General features: G+C 43.9%; 1 pseudogene; it reads left to right on the top strand.

Moving 5' to 3' along the window:
* Window positions 1-1,521: 1,521 nt before the first annotated feature.
* Window positions 1,522-3,992, top strand: LOC100758782 (annotated as a pseudogene).
* Window positions 3,993-7,158: the final 3,166 nt, after the last annotated feature.

Genomic DNA, 7,158 nt, shown 5'->3' with positions numbered 1-7,158 from the left:
ATTCTGGCCCCCAAAGAGTGCAAGGTGAGCTGCATTGGCCTCTGACTTGGACCCAACTTCTGGCAGCCTACTCTGGGAACTCCCACCTTGGGGTCTGCAGGCAGATTGAATTGGCCCCTAAGAATCAAGTGATCCTGACTCTGTTGAGATCGCTGGGGTATTCCGGCCCCCATGCAGTACAGAGGCAAATTGAATCTGCCCCTGAGGAAGAAATAACCCAGAGTCTGCTGACATCTGTGCCCTAATCCTGCTCTCACCCACATAGAGCACAAGTGCCTCAGACCCACCTGCACCAACCTTGAGACCCATCAGAGTATCGGAGCCAATTGCACCCACCTAAAGAGAACCCTGGACCCAGGAAAGGAAGAGAAACCACCTGCACCCACTAGAAGAAGAAAAGGGAAGACAACAATATAAAAACACATCCAACAACAGGAAAACAAATATGACACAACCAGAGTCTAGGGACTCTACACCAGCAAGACCTGAACATGCCAAGAGACATGAAGAGGAATTGAGCAACCTTAAAAACAACTTCGTGCAAAGGACACAGTCAACAAGACAAAATGACAGCCCACAGATTGGGAAAAGATATTCACCAACCCCACATCTGACAGAGGGCTGATGTCCAAAATTTACAAATAACTCAAGAAGCTAGTCTCCAAAACACTAAATAATCCATTGCATAGCCTTCATCCAGAAGCTGGTGGAAGTAGAAGCAGATACCCACAGCTAAACCTTGAATTGAACTGAAATCCAGATGCAGAGAAGGAGAATTGATGAGCAAAGAGGTCCATACCAAGCTGGTGAAACCCACAGAAACCGCTGACTTGAACAAGCGAGAACTCTTGATCCCCAGACTCATGGCTGGGAAACCAGCCTGGGACTGATCCATACCCCCTGAATGTGGGTGTCAGTGAGGAGAACTTGGAAATATATGGGGCCTCTTGTAATGGATCAGTACTTATTGCTACCATAAGAGTGGACTTTTGGAGCCCATCCCACATGGAGGAATACTCCCAGGGCCTAGACACAAGGGGGTTGGCCTAGGCCCTATCCCAAAGAATATGACAGACTTTAAGATCCCCTATGGAAGGCCTCACCTTTCTTTCTAATAAAAAAGAATGTTAAAAGGAAAAAAAATGAAATACCCCTTAATATGTATGATGAATACTTCAGAAGAGTAGATTCTTTGTTATTTCCCCTTATTTTCACATTATAAAACTCTTTTATTTTCATATTTTTATGTTAATTTTCACACATCAATTGATAAAATGTTTTATTTTGGTGTTAGTCATTTCATATAATAATTTAAAATACTTCAACTCAAAAATCAACATATTAATTGCATGAAATATGTATTACCTCATCAAGCACCATGATTTATTTGTTGACTATATGATGAAGTGTGAATTTGGCTTCCTTTTTCTATCTCTATATCATACTAATGTAAATTACTACAAAAGTGTTTCTTGAGGGATAGTGGGAGCTGCTGTGCCAGGAGGAGCTGCTGTCAGTGTCATGGCAGAGCTGAGTGAGGTGGTGCTGCTTTCAGTGTTACCAACGATCTGTGTCCCCAAGGCAGGAGATCTGGTCCACAAAGTCGATTGCCCTTTTTCGTTAGAAATGCAGGAGTCTAAAAATGGCCTCTACATCTGCATGAACACATTCCTGGGCTTTGGAAAACAGTATGTGGAGAGAAATTTCAATACGATAGGCCAGCGTGTCTACCTTCATCTCTGGAGGACCCAGCAACTGAAAGAAGAGGACTCCAGTGCAGGCACTGGGGACCCACTTCATAAGAAGCCCACCCTGGTGGCAACTGGTGTTGAAGATGGGTTTGACCTCACCAAGGAGAAGTTTGAATATGATGAGGATGTGAAGATTGTAATTTTGCCAGATTACCTGGCATTTGCCTGGATGGGTAAGGGGGGCTTCCTGATATTGTCAGAGATTGGATGACCAGTGCAGTGGAAACCCTACTCTCAGCTGATTCAGCTTCCTGCAAGCAGGAGGTACAAGCTTGGGATGGAGAAGTCCCTCACATGTTTAAGCACGCCTTCAACCTCAAGCAGTTGTACAACCCTGATTGGATCCCTCAGTGTGGCTGCAAGTGCTCCAAGTGTGACATGAGAGAGAATCTGTGGCTCAACCTGACAGATGGCTCCATCCTCTGTGGCCGATGGTACTTTGATGGCAGTGGGGGCAATGACCATGCTGTGGAACACTACACGGAGACTGGTTACCCCTTAGCTGTTAAACTGGACACCATCACACCCGATGGAGCTGACCTGTATTCATATGATGAGAATGATATACTTATGAACACTAGCCTGGCAGAGTCCTTGTCTCACTTAGGCATCGACATACTGAAGATGCAGAAGACAGACAAGACAAAGGCTGAGCTGGACATAGACATGAACCAGCACATTGGTGAGTGGGGGCCGACCCAGGAGTCAGGTGTGGCACTCAAGCCTCTGTTTGGGCCTGGTTACACTGGGATCTGAAACCTCGGAACAGCTGCTACCTCAACTCTGTGGTCCAGGTACTCTTCTGCATCCCTAACTTCCAAAGGAAATATGTGGATACATTGGAGGAGATCTTCCAGAATGACTCAACAGACTCTACCCAAGACTTTATGTTCCAGGTGGCCAACCTAGGCCATGACCTTCACTCTGGAGAATATTCCAAGCCAGCACTGGAGTCAGGTGATGAAAAGCAGGTATCAGAACAAAAGGAAGTTCATGATGGCATTGCCCTTGAATGGTCAAGGGCCTCTTTGACAAGGGCCACAAATCGGCAGCAGGATGACCAGGAATTCTTCCTCCACCTTATCAACATGGTGGAGAGGAATTTCCAGAGTTCTGCAAATCTGAATGAAGTGCTCTGCTTCTGGTGGAAGAAAAGATTAAATGTCCGGCCACAGACAAGGTGAAATACACTCAGCAAGTTTGACTTCATCATGCAGTTGCCTGTGCCCATGCACAAAGATGAGCTTCTAGAGTATGAAGAGAAGAAGCATCATGCTGAGGAGGAGAAAGTACCCCTGCCAGAACTGGTTTGGGCCCAAGTGCCCTTCATCTCCTGCTTAGAAGCCTATGGAGGCCCTGAGCAGGTGGAAGACTTCTGGAGCACATCCCTACAGGCAAAATCAGCAGCTATCAAGACTACACGTTTTGCCTCCTTTCCTGATTACCTGGTCATCCAGATCAAGAAGTTCACCATTGGCTTTGAGTGGGTGCCCAAGAAACTGTATGTGTACATTGAGATGCCAGAGGAGCTAGATATCTCCCAGTTTAGGGGCACAGGATTACAGCCAGGAGAGAGGAACTGCCTGACATTGCCCCACCTCTGGTGACTTCAGATGAGCCCAAAGCACCCATGTTGGATGAATACGTTATCATAGAGTTGGTAGAAACGGACTTCCCTATGGACACCTGCCCGAAAGTGGTCTACTATACAGGGAACAGTGGGGCCAAAGCCGCCCTGAATTGGGTCACATCACACATAGATGATCCAGATTTTGCAAATCCACTCAACTTGCCTGTGGACCTGGCTCCACCACTGCAGCAGCTGATCCCCCACCATAGGACTGTGTGACCACCATTGTTTCCATCGGCTTCTCAAGGGACAAGGCCCTGAAAGTTCTGCAGGCCGTGAACAATAGTTCAGAACAGGCTGTAGACTGGATCTTCAGTCACATTGTTGACCTAGATACAGAAGCTGCTATGTCCATCTCAGAGAGACGCTCAGCAGTTGACTCCATCTCCAAGTCTGTGCCAGTGGGACCTAAAGTCCGGCATGGTCGTGGAAAGTATCAGCGCTTTGCCTTCATTAGTCACATGGGGACGTCTACTATGTGTAGTCACTATGTCTGCCTCATCAAGAAGGAAGGCAGATGGGTGATCTACACTGTCCAGAAAGTGTCTGCCTCCGGAAAGCCAACCAAGGATCTGGGCTACATCTAGTTCTATGAAACAGTGGTCAACTAACAGCCTGCCCTCAACCATTACCTCTTTGGGCCAGGGACAGACCATCTGGCATGAGGGATGGGGGTTGAGGAATGGACTTAAGAGCCCTGGTCGGTACCCGTTTTCAGTTTGTCCCCAGCATATAGAAAGAGGTGGAGGCCATGTGAGAATGGCCAAGGAAAGAGAAGGGGTACTCAGTAAACTTTGGGGATAGAGCAGGCATGGGACAGAAAGGGGCCAACTGCCTGTCCACACTGGGACCATGTTGCTTTTTTCCCTGTCCCTGGAATTGACAGTGCTCTCCTTCTCTGTAATGACCCAGCCCCAGAGTGGGGAGGGGTCTTATCAGTGTGTGCTTGGGTATGGCTTTATGAATCCTTGCAGGGGAGGGAATGACTGTAGCTCCCCTCCCATTATGTGTTTGCTCCCTTGTGGTTGGGCAAAGAAGGATATGAGGGAAATAGGGACACCTCTCACCCTTAATTCTTCCACCTCAGCCTCCCTTTCTGTGTCTTTGGTCTGAAAAAAATACCAAAATACATGATGTGAATAAAAGTAAAAAGGGGAAAACACACACAATATCACCACCAAAAACAAAGCTAAAGCAAACAAAAATCAACAATCAAAGGTTATTAATATCCTTCAATATCAACAGTCTTAACTCACCTATAAAAAGACACAGCCTAGCAGAATGGATATAAAACAGAATCCATCCTTCTGCTGCATACAAAAAACACACCTCAACTTCACAGATAGATGTTACCTCAGAGTGAAGGGGTGGGAAAAGATTTTCTAATCAAATGGCTCTAAGAAGCAAGTGGGTGCAGCTATCCTAACATCTAACAAATTAGACTTCAAACTAAAATTAATCAAAATAGATGAAGAAGGTCACTTCATACTCATTAGAGGAAACATTACTAAAACTCAAATCAAACATAAAACCTCACACACTTATTGTAGTAGCCCTACAATATACAGACAATAAAGGGGCTGAGAAAGAAATCAGAGAAATATCACCCTTTACAAAATCCACAAGCAACATGAAGTATCATGGGGTAACTCTGATCAAACAGGTGAAAGACCAGTATGACAATAACTCTGAGTCACTAAAGAAAGAAATTAAAGAAGATACAAGAAAACAGAAAGATCTTCCAAGCTCTTGGATAAGTAGGATCAACATAGTAAAAATGGCAATCTTACAAAAAGCAATCTACAGATTCAATTCAATTCCTATTAAAACCCAAGCACAATTCTACACAGATCTTGAAATGACAATTCTCAACTTTATATGGAAAAACAAAAGACACAGGATGTACAAATGAACCCTGTACAATAAAGGAACATCTACAGGCATGACCATCCCTGACTTCAAACTCTACTATAGAGCTACAGTAAGGAAAGCAGCTTGGTATTGGCACAAAAAATAGGTTTATCAGTGGCATCAAATTAAAGACCCTGATATTAACACATATCTATGATGGGGTTATTATAAAAAATAAGTTACCCTTCTTTTTATTTAGACAGAAAAGAGGAGATGATGGGGAATGTACTACTGTGTATGTTTATCTTATTGATTATTGAATAAAATACTGTTTGGCCAATGAGACAGCAAGTTAGACGGAACTAGGAGTCAAAGAGGATTCTGGGAAATGTAGTAGAGAAGTGGTGATCCAGGCAGGGAGTGAGATAGCAAGGAGACTCATATTTAGGTGAAAGATAAACGGGAAGGGCCCTCTCTTTTCCCCTCGGCTCCTGCTCCAGCAGCACGATGTGATTCACCAACAAGGAGGGACGCGAATAAGGCGTCTGATAAGATAAGTCCCATAAACTATATAGATGTATGGTAATTGAGACTGAGCTAACAAATGAGAATCCTAGTCATTGGCCAAGCAGCTTTGTAAATAATACAAGTCTCTCTGTGTATTCATTTGGGCCTAACTCGGGCAGGTGGCTGGCGTAAAGCTCGCACGTGGCAGTGGGGCTCAGGCGGCTTTTGGCAGAAAGATTTATAATAACATATCTATGAACACCTGATTCTTGAAAAGAAGCTAAAACTATACAATGGAAAAAAGAAAGCGTCTTCAACAAATGGTGCTGGCATAATTGGATGTGGACATGTAGAAGACTGCAGATAGATCCACATCTATTGCCATGCATAAACTTAAGTCCAAATGCATCAAAGACCTCAGCGTAAATCCAGCCCTACTGAACGTCTTGGAAGAGAAAGTGGGAGGTATCTTGAACAAATTGGCACAGGAGACTGCCAGTAGCACAGACACTGAGGCTGACAATTAATAAATGGAACCTTCTGAAACTGAGAAGCTTCTGTAAGGCAAAAGACACAGTCAACAAGACAAAGCAGCAGCCCACAGAATGGGAAATGTTCTTCACCAATTCCACATATGACAGAGGGCTGATTTCCAAAATACACAAAGAACTCAAGAATCTAGTCACCAACACACCAAATAATTCAAGTAAAATGTAGGGCACAAAACTAAACAGAGAATTCTCAATAGAGGAATATAAAAGGGCTGAAAGACACTTAAGAAAGTGATCAAATATCTTAGCCATCAGGGAAATGTAAATCAAAACAATTCTAAGATATCATCTTACACTGGTCAGAATGGCTAAAATCAAAAACACAAAGGACAGTTGATGCTGGAGAGGATGTGAAGAAAGAGGAATGCTACTCCATTGCTGGTGGGAGTGCAAACTTGTATAGCCACTTTGGAAATCAGTATGGAAGTTTCTCTGGAAAATGGGAACCAGTCTACCTCAAGATACAGCAATTCCACTCTTAGGTATATACACAAAGAACCCAAATTCATACCACAAGGAAATCTCTTCAATGATGTTCATAGCAGCATTATTTGTAATAGCCAGAACCTAAAAGCAACCTAGATGCCCCTCAACCGAAGAATAAATAATGAAATATTCATTTACACAATGGAGTACTGCTCAATGGAAAAACAAACAATGGAATCTTGAAATGTGCAGGCAAATGGATGGAACTAGAAGAAACCATCCTAAGTGAGGTACCTCAGTCACAGAAAGACAAATGTGGTATATACTCACTCATATATGGATTCTAGATATAGTCAAAAGGATTATCAGCCTACAATGCACACCTCCAGAGAAGCTAGGAAACAAGGAGGACCATAAGAGAGACTTACAGGGCCCCCCAATG

Source organism: Cricetulus griseus, assembly GCF_003668045.3.
Source record: "Cricetulus griseus strain 17A/GY chromosome 1 unlocalized genomic scaffold, alternate assembly CriGri-PICRH-1.0 chr1_0, whole genome shotgun sequence".
Lineage (NCBI taxonomy): Eukaryota > Metazoa > Chordata > Mammalia > Rodentia > Cricetidae > Cricetulus > Cricetulus griseus.
Note: the sequence above shows the minus strand (reverse complement) of the source record. Positions and strands in the feature narration are given on the sequence as shown.